This window comes from Cebidichthys violaceus, unplaced genomic scaffold, assembly GCF_023349555.1.
Source record: "Cebidichthys violaceus isolate CVI_PGR_0920_01 unplaced genomic scaffold, fCebVio1.0.p SCAF_3, whole genome shotgun sequence".
In the NCBI taxonomy this organism is placed as follows: Eukaryota; Metazoa; Chordata; class Actinopteri; order Perciformes; family Stichaeidae; genus Cebidichthys; species Cebidichthys violaceus.
This window is the reverse complement of record NW_027176483.1, coordinates 9,946,604-9,961,035: the sequence shown is the minus strand read 5'-3', so window position 1 is coordinate 9,961,035 and position 14,432 is coordinate 9,946,604.

The window sequence follows — 14,432 nt, the reverse complement described above, 5'->3', positions numbered from 1 at the left end:
TCATGCCCAGCAGCAAATAATGCCAAATGGGCCCAGTGCAATGGGAAAGAAGACCATTATAGAGCAAAAATATTAAAGCACTGCTGATCTATTTGCTGAAGATAAACTTAGCATATGTCTCCCAGTGCTGTCTAGCCAGGGCCCGCAACAATGAAGATGTCTCTTTTGGAACTTGATTAAAAAGACACGTTAAGATCAAAGTCAAACGGCTCTCGAGCTCTGCAGATGTGATGAAATCTTTTACCGCGAGGAAGAATCATACATTTTTTTGATAATAGCTGTGCAACATGAAACAATGCATAGTCTGTTTCAGCAGTTTTATAATTAACAAGACACTGCAATGGAAATACGACCAGTTTTTGGATTTAAGTAGTGAGGGTGTAAGACACTATCTGGATACATTGTTGGTGTTGTATTGCATTGTAGCGTGTGTTCAAAGATGACACAGAGAAACCATCACATTACCACCTGCAAGGAGATGTCCGAGCATCCTGATGCGTCTATTATCTTCCCTATATGCAGCTCTTGTCTGTCGATTTCTCATTTAAAGCTGTTTGCCTCCTGACAGTTCATCAGGTTCTCATCTCCGGGCCAGGGATGAGCCATCATCAGACCACATCAGGCATGGAGAGGCAATCACAGCTGGGCCTTTTTTAGTCATGGTGTGTTCTCCCAATAACAAGCCCACTGGCTGTGTGTTGGTCCTGGGTGCGTTTGTCTGCCTGCCACCACTGTGGAGCTCTTCTTAGGTACACGGATAGAGACAGGGGTGGAGACAGAACGGAGAGTCAGACACATCAGGCTCATTCATCTGTAACAGTAACCAAGCGGTGTATCACACCAGCCCACTACACTATCAGCCCGCGCCATGCTGAGAGATATACCTGAGGACTGTCATACTGTCCGCAAAGCAGCCCGGCACCAGGACCCACAAATGGCTCATTCTGAACACACGCCGACTGGTCTATCATTGCCTTGTCAGAGAGAGAGAGAGAGATGCTACACAGCTACAGTTTATTGCACCCACAGATCCGGTCAATCATGTAGAGAGCTGAAAAGATGCACAGGACTGCTAATCATATGTGGATGTGCGGGATGCAGAGAGTGATTTATACGGTGACATACAGTATTATGAAAGCCATTCCTTTATGTTTATAACCTGTAGAGAGAGTAGGAAGAAATACTGTAATAGAGCTGTTAGGAAGGACGGTCAGGGGCACAGATTTTAATGTTGAACTGTCAATTACGGTTGGCAACCGACAATGTGTTTTTGTGTGTATATATCTGCGCTGTATGTGTCCCCAAAGAAAAGATATAAGCCCGCTGTCGTCTGAACTTTGAGGCCTGGAAGAGATGATCACAAAATGAGTTGTGTTACTGTGAATGTGCCTTTAAAGCTTCTGCGCGGGAATGTTGATTGTGTCAGCAAGTGAATACAAGTACACCAGTATTAATTATACATATGTTATCACTATGTTAAAATAACCTGGTGAAGCTCTTCTCTCAATTATGAGAGATCTTGTTAAGATGTCTTGCAAATATAATCAAGTGTCTTGAAACTTGATCATCTACAAACACTCATTCTGTACATTTTGTACATTCTGTGGTGAGGAGTTTTTGCTATTACTATTACCACAAGGTTTATCATTTATTTTCCTTGTAACAGAAGATTTCTACTCGAGCTGAGTCAAAGAGGGAGGCTGTAGCTGGCGGCTACGTCTTTTTGCTGGCAGGCCGATCTATCTCTGGCACCACAGGTGTAAAGGAATATTCTTTTAACTGGCTTATTCATGGCAACAGGGATATACGTTTGCAGGGTATCAAAGGTTTTTGTATGGAAGCCAAGCAAGAGTAGTTTTAGAGTATTAGTACTTTTAGCAGAGCATGGCTGAGGTTACTAAGTTTTTATGTAGTGGGTTGTCTGTGTGTTGATTGTGCTGTACAGGTGTGCTCCTTGTACATTACCTGGTGCTATAAGAGGAAGGGCAGAGATGATGGAGAGACACAAATTATGTCTGCAAAACTCAAATGTCACCCTGCTATGTTGGAAAAATACCGTTGCATTATGGGGTTATCATAGTGGAAATGCATTGAATTAACATTGTCTGATGCTATAAAGATTTGTATTACCTTGTATTTGAATTACAGTTTTTTTTTCTATGTATGTGATTCTATTCTGGCAATTGCTCCGACTATCTCTGTATTTAGCTAAAGAGCTTTGGTAGCATGTTATGACTCAAAATGTGTTCTAAGACCCAGAGTTTCAGACTTTGTAGAGTTTAAGGGACATATAAAGACTATATCATATATATCACATACATATCACACACACACACACACACACACACACACACACACACACACACACACACACACACACACACACACACACACATATATATATTTAATCACAATTTAAAGATTCTATACTGTATTTCTATTTCATAAACAGAACCTATAATCATGACATTTATAAAGCATTAGTGGTGTGTTAAAGTAGTGTATTTCCTTTTGGGTGATTATTTTGATCTAGAGCTTGTTTGACAGCAATTTATAATGACACTTATAGAAGCTTTTTCAATTTAGTCTCCTAACCTTATCATACTTGCAAGGTCTTTTAAATGGGACCTAAAAAGTCATAATTCAACTAGTCAGCTATGTAGTCAGGTAACGTTTCTGTAATCCACTCATTCTCATTACGTCTCCAATCTCATAAAACCTAGCAATGGTAATTGAGTAAACTTGGACACTAAATAGTACCATTTCCAAGCACAGAGACAGTTCCAAACAGAGTTCCACTTTCAGAAGCCGCCCATTACTTGTAGAGTGACTTCTTTGTGTAGCTACCTGAGCTCCGGGTTTATTTTTACCCTCCCTACGTCCCTCCTCATTCTTTAGCAGCTTCAGGAGATGGCGTTAGTTTGGCTTCATCTCTGACAAAAGATAAATGAGCTCTGGGTCTGTGGTGATCCACTATGGCTGCCAGGGGGTTCCAAAATAGCAAACTATTTTTCATATGGAGCGAAGTGATATGGAGTACGATGCAGCAGGCGTTAACATTTACCATATCATAGTATGCGGGAATGCATTTAATTTCTTTCTTTTTTCATACTTTTACTTTCAACTTTATATTTATATTGGAGAGGTGAGAGCTGTGGCAATTAAAATTGATCAAGTATGTGCTGAGACCTTGCTTACATTGGATTTTAACAGAGATGACAAAAAAAAGGGGGAAATCATCAATTAAGAAAACAATTATGTGATTACGTAGGTAGAAATGATTCAGCATTGTTGAAAATATCATTAAATATACAATATATTTCAAATATAAAAAGTTGTGCGTTCCTCTGGTCTCAGCATTCATGTGATGTTCTCTTTCTCCTCCCTTGTAACAATGTGTAGTAATTAGGGTGGATTTGTGGAGCAGCGCAGTTGCTTTGATAGAATCTCGAAATTGGTCATTAATCACCTTCTCACCACAAGGCAGAAAAACAACAGTGATGTGTTTTCACAGGAATAAAATGTCCTGTGTCAACAGGAGATCCACCAGCGCTCGCTATCAGCTGAAAGAAACTTTCCCATTTAAATGAGGAGCTACAGAGCTTCCTAGGCTCTTTGAAGAGATATGCTTGGCACAAACAAGAGCGGCAGCCTCTGCTGTGTTTTTAACAGCCGAAACATCGCTGACACCTGATGGGTGATCAAACGCGAGCCATCTCTCCCTGAATCCTCATGGGGGCTCATCTTTGTACTCCTCTCTCTACAGATAAACCTGCAGACCACGCTGCTGGGACACCCCTCCACTCAATATTTACAAAAGGCTCGATCACCTGACTGGATGCACTGTATTTGTAAAGGCAAATACATTTGTTGGTTCTGTGCAGCATTTGCACTCTCTGACTACAAACCTGTCAGTACTTTGGATATAAAGCCACCCCACAATATTCCAGTCCCACTATAGAGCCCCCCCACAATATTCTGAGGGGATGAGTTGCTGGCTAAATCACCTGGGTGTAGAAATGAGCCGTGATGCCTCATGGGAACAGAAAGGGTTTGTGAGATGAACTCTTAGCGGTGCTCATAGAGAGATCCAAGTTATTCCTGCTAGTGGAAATCAAGTCTTCTTTTCTCATCAACGTCTCAATTCTTGTTCCTAATGATCAGTCCGTGGTGTGGTACGTGCTTGCTCATTAGAGCTGTATTAGCATGAGTATTACAGGAGCGGGCGATCAGACGAAGTCGGACTGGCCACACAGGAGATGTGCTCTGTGAGGGCCTTTCCTTGTCACTGAGGTAAGATGATTTATGATTTATTTTCCAATAACTCCCAGCCTGCTCTGTGCACTGGGCCTTCCTGTCAACAATTGCTGGGCACGGCTATCCCCCTACACCTTCCCTCTCACATCCACCGCAGAAGCTTCGCCAGTGCTTCCGTCCTCTGTCGAGCCAAATTGAGAAAAGGCTTCTGCGGTTATTAATACAGCGTATTTGTACACGTGCATGTCTTGTAATTGGAACAAGGGAAGGGATGGTGGCGAGACTAAAAACCCATGAATGACAGAGCTCCAGTAGTGTTGGATTCATTTGGTGGCTGGCAAGCTCTGCACACCTGGGCCTCCAGGCAGATGGTGAGGGTTGAGGGTTACATAACACCAGGCTAAGCCATATGTCTCCCAACCACACTGAACCTTCAGGAAGCCCGTAGTTCGCCTCTGAATGCGGTCCATGTGAGACCAGAGGGCAAATGTGTTCTGCTCCCTGATCCCAGACCAGGTGTTGAGCGAGTTGCCTCTCTGCGCCTCTGTTGTGAATATTGGCAGCAAAACCGCAAATAGTTGGATGTTGGTGTATAATAAAGCTAATGGTTGTGAGTCAAAGACATTGCCAGGTCTTATGTCCAGAGGACTGTAGCATTGTAAATAGTGGTCTAGTAGTGAACAACTTGATTGCATGTTGGTTAGGGTACAGGTCTGATACTGTAACTTTTCAGATGAAGCACAAAGTCATGGAAGTTGATCATGCGTAGTTCTGGTCTATAGGCTAATTTCAGTCCATTTAAGTGCCTTTTAAACATTTCACTGTTCTTTACAGAAGCAAAAAGAAAGGCTTAAGGGGTCTGTTTGAAAAAAAAAAAAAACGTTAAGCGATCTCCTGGCTTCTCCTCACCTTATTCTCAACTAATTATCCATGGTAGATTTTCTCATTGTGATACAGCTGCTTGACAATGCCAGGCTTAAAAATACAAATGCAAAGGCAAGTGTACTATATCTCACACACAAACACTTTCCGAGTGACATTTGAGACATTTTGGGATGGTTATAATGCAGAGATGAAGCATCCAGAAGAGATTAGCGAGCTAAATGGGAAACAATAGACACTGCAGCGGGACAGGAGGATATGATTCTTCATTGTGTTAATCACAGCGGAACAGCCCTGTCGTCTTCACCAAACAATGCCATGGTGATGCTAATGGCACTGCCAACCATGACTAAGAGTGCACTCCAAATGATTGATAGCCAGAATTATATCAAGGTGACTTTCAGTCAGCTCCATCAGGTTATTTAGTTTGATCGATAATAACCAACGCATCTTAACATAGACATGCCTGCCACACAAGCTCATTCATCAGCTTGCAGTCATAATCTTACTCTTTAATTTTACTTAAACAGAGAGAAATATTTCATCCTTGTCTGTCAAAAGGCATGTAACATAACGTATCTGCAGCTGCGAGAGACATATTACATGACCAAAGTAAATCTGAATACATTAGATCTCAGTGTTACTTTTTCAACCGTAAAGTTATTTTTGAATGCTAAGTTTTTGAAGTAATACTCTGTTTTTCTCTAATGCGGCAATGTGTCATGAGTATTCCCAGTCCGAGGTCTGAACAGCAACACTGGAGCTGGTCACATCCGGTCTTAATGTGGATGTATGAGCAGGTCAGGCCAGCTGCGGAGACGAGAGCAATGTCTCTGTCCACTTGGCCCACTGCCCCGGCACACAGCGCAGTGTGCCCACAGGCTACAACAACAACACACGAGTGCCCCATGTGCTACATCACAAATGAAAGATCAAACATCAATGTTCACCATAGGCTCTCAGAGCAAGCTGTTAATCACAGTGAATTTAATGCGTTCCAGTTGAGAGATCACCCCAAGAGTACTCCAGTTAGGCTGTGTGTTTTCAGTGAAGGTTTTTTTTTAAACATGTCTCCACATAATAGTGTACACATTATTGCACTGCCACCGTAGAATTGAACAAAATGGCATATAATGGCTTTTTTTCTATTGTGTGACTCTCCCCTGCCTTATTTTAAAGTCACATGTGTACATTTTGGTTGATTCAAAAAAAGTCCCAGTGCACTTATGCCGTGTAAGTAATATGATGTAGAAATATCACATCTTCAAGGAAAGAGTAGGTATTAATGCAAATACATAATGCCTCTCATCAGCCTGGGTCGAACCTGAGCATTCGTCAAGATGCCCCACAACGGAGAGTTCAGATATCAAATTCAAAAAGACAGGGCAAATCCCCGAACGTGGCAACAAATAGCCCAATGGCAGTGACTCACCTCTTTGAGAGGCTTATGCAAACCCAGGGGGAAGGTGATGGATTTTTTCCCTTACCTACAGTGAGCGGAGCAGATGCTGGAGAAAGATTCTGGATGTCACGAGAAGTAAAATATGAGTATGTGTGTGTGTGTTTGTGTGTGTGTGTGTGTGTGTGTGTGTGTGTGTGTGTGTGTGTGTGTGTGTGTGTGTGTACACGAAGCACTAGTTCACAGAGTTCTGGAGTTTCAATAACTTCTGAAATACTTGGAGGGTAAAAGCGGATGAGACGGTGGAGATTATACACCAACATGGCGTGAGGAGCTTCTCCCCAGGAAGGCCCAGATCTCTCAAGTTACATTTGAGGGCTTGAAGTTGTATTTATTGACACATTGGAGACAAAAAGAATATGCAACTGCATGTAGAAGAAATGAAAAGCTTATCATATTTAAAACTGGCAGTATACTTTGTTGCCCAGGTGGAATATTGTTTTGATCTTGGCATTTTACAAAGGAAAATGTATGAATCACATAAAATTCCAATCTGTGAACTTGTTTCATTTCAACTTAAGCAAACAAGCACATCAGTTTCCAATGCGTTTTCTCTCCTATCAAATAATAGTTACGACTGATCTTTTTTATGCAAGGACTAACAATCTGTCTAATTTGTTCTTGTTAATGATAATCAAACCTTACCTGAGTATTGCCAATTTAAATGTATTGTAATGTACTGATTCTCTCATTGTGAATGCATTACAGAAAAGCTTTGTGTCTCGGCGCACAAAGTTGAAGTGAGCTTGATTAACTCACTTTGTCCTGCATGCACTCTCTCTGTAAAGCTCTTAACTTTTCTATTCATATCTAACCATTTTTCAGCTCCGTTAATGCAGGCATTGTTTATTTTGAAAAGGTCATTAGAGTTGTGAAGAGAAGCGGGCTGTGTAGAAATGATTTGATTGAGGTAGTGGAGGTAGCTCTGGCACAGTGAGTTATGGACACCCAGCAGAGAGGAGCCTCTTCATTAGTGGAGTGATTAAAATTGATGGGAACCTATGGAGCTCCAGCTCCCCTGAACTCCCTGGAGCATAGCTCTCATTCTGCGCTCATTTATTTGGGACTTTGTGTTGATCAATAAAAGGTGCCTGCTGCTCACTACGGGGTCTGGCTGGGGAAAAAACCCACCTAGGAAAAAGAGAAAGGACTTGTTTTGTTGTTGAAGACAAACATTGCTGTGAACAATTGAGGCTTGAGAAAACCTCAGGGAAACGGCAGCTTTGGCTGTTGTCTCTGTGTAATTTTCTTTACAGGCTGTCTATTTTAGTCTTGGTGAATTTCAGACGTTTATCAACCCACACCGTATCAAAAACATAGTTTGAAAAACTCCAAGTTTGGTCACACTTTAATCTAAAGCAACTCAATTTAAAGAGAGTGAAGACACATGATTCATTCATGAAGCTTGTAAAGATGTAAACAAAATAATGTATGGGTGCATTCTTGCATTAATGAAGTGCTTTTATATGCCATCGTATTGATGGGTAAAGGTTTGTCACTGTAATAATATGATGGTATTGATAGTTTTCATCAAGGATGTGGACATTCTTTGGATGTTTTTTTAATATTTACAACTTGATAAGCAAATTATTATTTCTATTTCAGGTGTTTTTACTCAGTCTCTGTTAAAATGGTGTGCACATAAATCCCATTTATCAAGAGAGTAAGTCCTTTTTAGATAAATATATCTAGGTCTATTGTAAAATAATTTACTTAAGTGCTACAACAGCTTTATGCAGAAAATGTCATATTGATTTAAGGCATATTAATTAAAGTTTTGCAGTGATGCGCTTGAACCTGTAGTAGCTAAAGGGAACAGGAATGAATATGTGTGTGTTGGACAAGAGCCAGATAATGGGCAGAGATGCTGAACAGAGTCCAGACTCTCTTTGTCTGTGTCCAGCTCCGCTCATTAGAGTGGTGCTGTGCAGCTCATGGCCCATCGCTCCCCACTGCTATGCAGGGCCGTGCCTAAACAAACAGAGATGATGTGAATCACGTCAGGTGATTGCAGGAAACGAGAGTCTCCGTAGTGCTCAGGGTTTGCAACACAATATACATGTGAGCTGTGACTTCAGGTTCAGGAAAGGTTATTTATATTTATTGAAATTTCTTATCAGCACTGAGACCTTGTTGCATGTTTAAAACTAACTTTGTAAACCAATTATTGTCAGTTCTTGTAGGATTAATTTCTAGTGTTTCATTTAGTTCACCACATGCACATATATAAATAGTCAGTTTTTACTACGAAGACCACTGGACTAGGTCATCATACGAAAGTTTACACGATCAGTTAGCTTCAACTAAACATGTTTACCTTACCTACTGAGATAAAAGAAATATAATTCAACCAGACACCCCCAGATATAGTGGTATCAACATTTAAGTGACAAGAAATTGCAGCACAGAAGTACTGTATATGTTTAAGTTAATTTAGAAACTGTGATGCATGATGGGCATTCACAAGTTAATTTTTAAACTGTCCCGCCAGGTAGATTTTATGCCAGAGATATTGCCAGAAAGTTTCTATGACTGACCATATATTTGTTCTTAAAGCTGGTATTAGTTATGTTTTTAACCAATAAATCAATAACATCAGAGGGAGTACATCCTTTCAGGCCCTTTTCTCTGACGCAGTAGCAAAAATAAGATATTCCAGTTCCAGGTTTTGCTGAAAGAGAGTGATGATATAACATCGCTACGATTTTTTCAGAGCAACTTCATCTATACTATATGTAATATCTAATTTGCTTTTCATCTTCCTTTCACCTGCAGTGCTATCACAGCTCCGTTTCAACTTTTAATCCGCATCGCCTGACACTCAAACTGAGACAATTTACTCACTCTTTTTGTGAAGAAATACAGAATATTTATAATCGTTATTACAAATCCTTCAACTTTGGCGAAGGCATTGTTCAGAGATAAACATATATCACAATTAAACTTTGGGTCCCAGGGTGTATTTAGGTTAGTTTTGTGGTTACAAGATACCATTTGAAGTGATTTTAGTGTTGCCTGCAACATGCACTGCTTTATTAGTTGGTCCAACAGCTAATGAAGGAATAGGGTCCTACACGTGAATACGTTTTTTCTAATGATTTTTTTCACAGTGTGGCTTATGATAAACTAAGGGGGTTTATATTTGAACTTCGATTGTGACAAAATTGTAACTTCTACATTTGTGCTCACTTTCAGATCTGGTAGCAAACAATGAAATAAACTTTTGCTGCTCTAACACTAATGACATCTAAATTGTGAACAATACAGTTTAACAGAATTAAAATGACTTCTTTTGACTTGAGCCCTGTGATTTCTCTGTGTGGACATTTCACCCTCTCTAGCCCGGCGGATCCAGAGAGACGCAGGCTTTGAGGAAAGTCTTTTTGTGTTAAAGCCTTTGAATATCTATTCTTTATGATCTCTATTCCCTCTGCTGGAGTTCAGAGTGTGCGTGAGCGGAGGAAGGGTGGAATCATAACACTGATGATGAGATGACACCGAACATACTTTGGAGAGCATTTTTGATTCTTTACACATTTTCCTAAACTCAGACAAATATATCCAGAAGCTATTACTGTATTCCATAAGCTGGTTCGATGAATAATGGTTGTTATGACAGGGAGCAGTGTCAATCAGACATGATAGCTTGAAGAAGTAAAATAAACATGAAACAAGGCGAATAAAAAGAGAGTTATATAAAGCTCTCCTTGATGTTCAGCATCGTACCTCTTTACCCCTAGTGTGTCTGTTCTATAATGGCACAAAGTAGGGATGGGTTGGCGCTGTCTTTTTCATCTCTCTGCCTTTTGTTAGTATGTTGAGAGAGGGAGAGTGAGGAAGGAGGAAGAAGAGGAGGGTGCTGGGGATTGGACCCAGTCCCTGCACACCCAATTAAAGGAATCTTCTGCTCAAAGACACAGTCTGGCAACATGTGTTCTGACATTTGTCTTCCTGAGTGTTGTGATTTACGGTACCATGGAGCTAAAGGCTAAATTAGCAGCCGCCCAACATCTGAGACCGCACAGTAACGTCGGATGGGCGAGGACTGTCAGACGGGATCAGGCAGGCGGCAGCGTGCCACTGTCTGGTTTTCATCATCACATTCAACAGTATAGGCTGGCGACCATGGTGCTTTGTTGACTGGTGAGTCAAAATAAGGTTCGCTGTAATGCAGGATCTGCAAGTTACATTCTGTGTGATCATTATGTTAACAGCATGGTAATCGACACCAAATCAAGGAAAAAGCGAAACGTATTTGAGCTGTATGTCAAAATTCTATTTACTATTTACTGTATGTCTGCTATGCTGTTCCCTCCTTACATGGCATTAATGTAACACACTGTGCATCAGCATGACCTATGTGGCCATTTTTTATATAACCACTGCCACAATTCTGAAATTACACAGACAATAAGAAAGATTTCAAGTGATTATACGTGGACAACAATTTTCAGTTTGTTATTGTGGTCCAGTGATGAGCAGAGTGGACCGCCTCTCTTCAGTAGTGTTAGGTGAACTCACATGTAGCTTCATCTACATCCATGTTTACAGATATGAGTCCACATGAATTATTCCGTCCTTGATATGGGATATTTTTCTATCCTCTGAACCTTTAAAACATAAGCTGTAAACGAGATGCTCCTTCCCCAGACTGCTTTGATCTCATCCTGTGGGACCTGTTTGTGCAACACAGGACTCTCCAATAAACCTTAGAACCTCGCAGCAATTACAATACTAATTACACACGTACCAAACCTCGACCTTGCACTTGATTTACCTGCCCCTGTGCTTCGCCTCAGAATTTAACTTTCAACATGTCGCACACAAACAAAAACAGACACAGTGATACACAAACTTGTGTGCACAAATAAAGAAAACAAAAGAGTCCCCCTTATGCTACGTGCACAGACAGTAGAGTTGCCGTGGAGTCGCGGGATGTGCCATCCCAGCAGCCGGTGTAGAGGTATGATCTCACAAGGTGAGAGGATGCTGGAGGAGAAGGCTGCCTTGCGGTCAGCAGGGAGGCGGCGGGCCTCAGGGAAAAGCTCTTAACTTCTGTCAGGCACAAATAACCACGCCATTTTTCACCTCCTGATTTTTAACTGAGAAAATCACTCCGGTCCCCAGTCATGTGAACTCTACACACATGCCATGAGTCAAATCTGGCTCTGACAGAAAGGAGTTCACTCTAAACTGCAAATCTTCTTTTTTTTCTACGGTGCAGTTCATATTTTGAACTATTATGCGTAATATAGCTATCTTAAACTACAGACCAGTTGGATGCATTCTTCTCTAATTGTTGTATCACTGAGCATGGATGAGTGCAGGGCGGCAACTCTGGCTGTCTTAGTTTCATGCTACAGCATGCAATAAAACTACTCTATCAATTGTCTATTACCTAAACAATATCCTTATTAAATCGTCAGGTAGCAAATGGCAATGAAGTTATTTAACTGCCTGAAATGCATAATTATTATGAATAATCAATATAAATGTACATTTTTCAACTTTTGAGGTGGGATAGGCAGAACAGATGAGGCATCATTAACCCTCTTTTTTTTCTACATATTTGCTAATATGACCCTGGAAAAACTTGTAGAAATGGTAGATTTGAATAGTGAATCACATACATGCATTCATGATTTAGTATGCTCAGGAATTCCTCTTCATACATACATGCAGACAGAATGTATTAGCAACCTGAGGCTGAGTGTGGACACAGTCATTTACTGTGGTCAAGCTGCTGCTAGGTGGTGCTATTGGGGAGAAGCTGCACACTGAGACTGAAGCAACACTGTGGATTCATCTGTATTTGCCAAAATCATAAAAAAGTGTAAGGCCATCTAGTAAGTAGCTCTTCTGCAGTTGACTTTTGATATTCCTTTGCATTACATGTACTGTAAAATATACAGTACTCCTCATGTTTGCTGAAATAGCAGCAATGACTTTTAAGCTTACCAAGTCTTCACTTGTGAGGCGCTGATTCTTAAAGTGAAAATATATAAGAGCGGGTGCCCCCGTGCTCGAATATGTTGCCATACATCACATCATTTAACACTTTGAACTGTCAGAAATGTGTCACTCTGTCTCTCTCTTGATACCTTCATCTGTCAAAGTGAAATCATAAATACAATCATTTCCCCAATGTTGGCTCTTTATTCTGTCAACCGCTTCAAAATGTGACTGTGCCTCTTCATTTCCGACGCATGAATAAGTGAAAGGCCATTAATACGTCTCTTTCATTACACTCTGGCACTCTGCACTGCATGCGCATGTAAAGAACTGTGTGTTTGCTGGGCTCGGGTTCTGATGTCCGATTTGTACGGCAACAAAGATAAGTCACCATGTCCGCATGAAAAAAAAATGTCATTCTGAATATTCAGATTTTGTAGTAGAAAAAACTAGTGCAGTACACGAAGAAGAGTAAATCTCTCAGTGATCTATCTGCTTTATATTATGAGCAACATTTTCGCACTCATCTGAATTAATTACTTTCTTGTAAACACAGCTGAAATGTATACATTATTTAAAGTCCATAGCATGCAACCTTCTGCCTGATTGTGAATTTAGATTTAAACAAACATCAACCCAAAATGAACTGAACAAACATGAATACCGTCCTTGTGGCTGAACTGGTCGAACTTATTTTTATTGTCCTTTGACAAACATTTTTTTTTCTCTGTTCTATCGCCGGCCAATCCCAAGACATGATTAGAGGGGAAACTCATCAGTCTCCTTGGCTGTTGTCTGATAAACTTTTTATTTGAAGGGTGTCCTGTCTGGTGTCTCTGGTGTCTTCCTCCAGTGCACTCCTGATTTGAAATATAGCCTTACATAATGAGGGAGAAAAATAGAGCGGTGTTGCACCCCTGAGCCGGTGTCAGCTTAATCAATCATTTTTAAACACAGGCAGGCATGCTTACTCTACTCGCTTCACATCCGCCACATCCTTCTCCTGCTCAACAATGTGACAGCAGCATAATTCATTTTAACTCACAAATTAAACAGGCAGCATCAAACTTGTCCTTGCATCCTTTTGGTTTAAACACAGCGCAGTGTGTTGGCCTGAATTTAAGTTTGTGTTGCTTTTATGTGGACCTTTATATTGCACCTATAATCTGCAAGTGCTAAAAAAAAGCATTATTTGTTATTCTTGTCTCATGAAGTGCATGCACACATAAGGAGTGTTTAGATGTACCTGTGTACGATGTACATTTTAGATTACAAAAGTGCGTGTGCACATATTTAAACATAGCAGTCAAGCAGATGTGCTGTTCTGTGTATTTCAGAGGTAAAAGTGTGCTTGCGTCTCTTTCAAGTTTAAGTTTCTTAGCTTCGATGCTGAACATGCAACAGGCGTGGAATTTGAGAGTAGGGTTCGCACGGTTAAATTGCAGTGGGTCAGGAGGTCAGGGAAATTTGGACGAGCTGAAGCTGAGCAGAAGGAATGGAGCTTGGCCTCTTCGCTTGGCAATGAGAGATTCCTTCTGGCGCTCAGTCAAGAAGTCGGCCTTGAGCGCTGCGCAGCTCCAAAAGTTATATCATACTGTTGTTGGTGAGTTACATGCAAGGAACACTGCACTGGAAACATGAAAACACATTCCCCCTGTGACTTCAAATATTGACTTTACTTTTGTTGGCTTTTGTGTATTCAATATTTTTTATATACATGAAATGCCTGACTTTGTTGTCTCAATGTTTTTTTATTTAAATGTTCCACACCTGCACATGCTCAGGGAACTTTAAATTTGTTGACTGAATTACTACTCAGTGGCATTGTAAACTATTGGGCTCCACGTCTCTCACCTTGTGGTCGCTGCCATGTCTGCACACT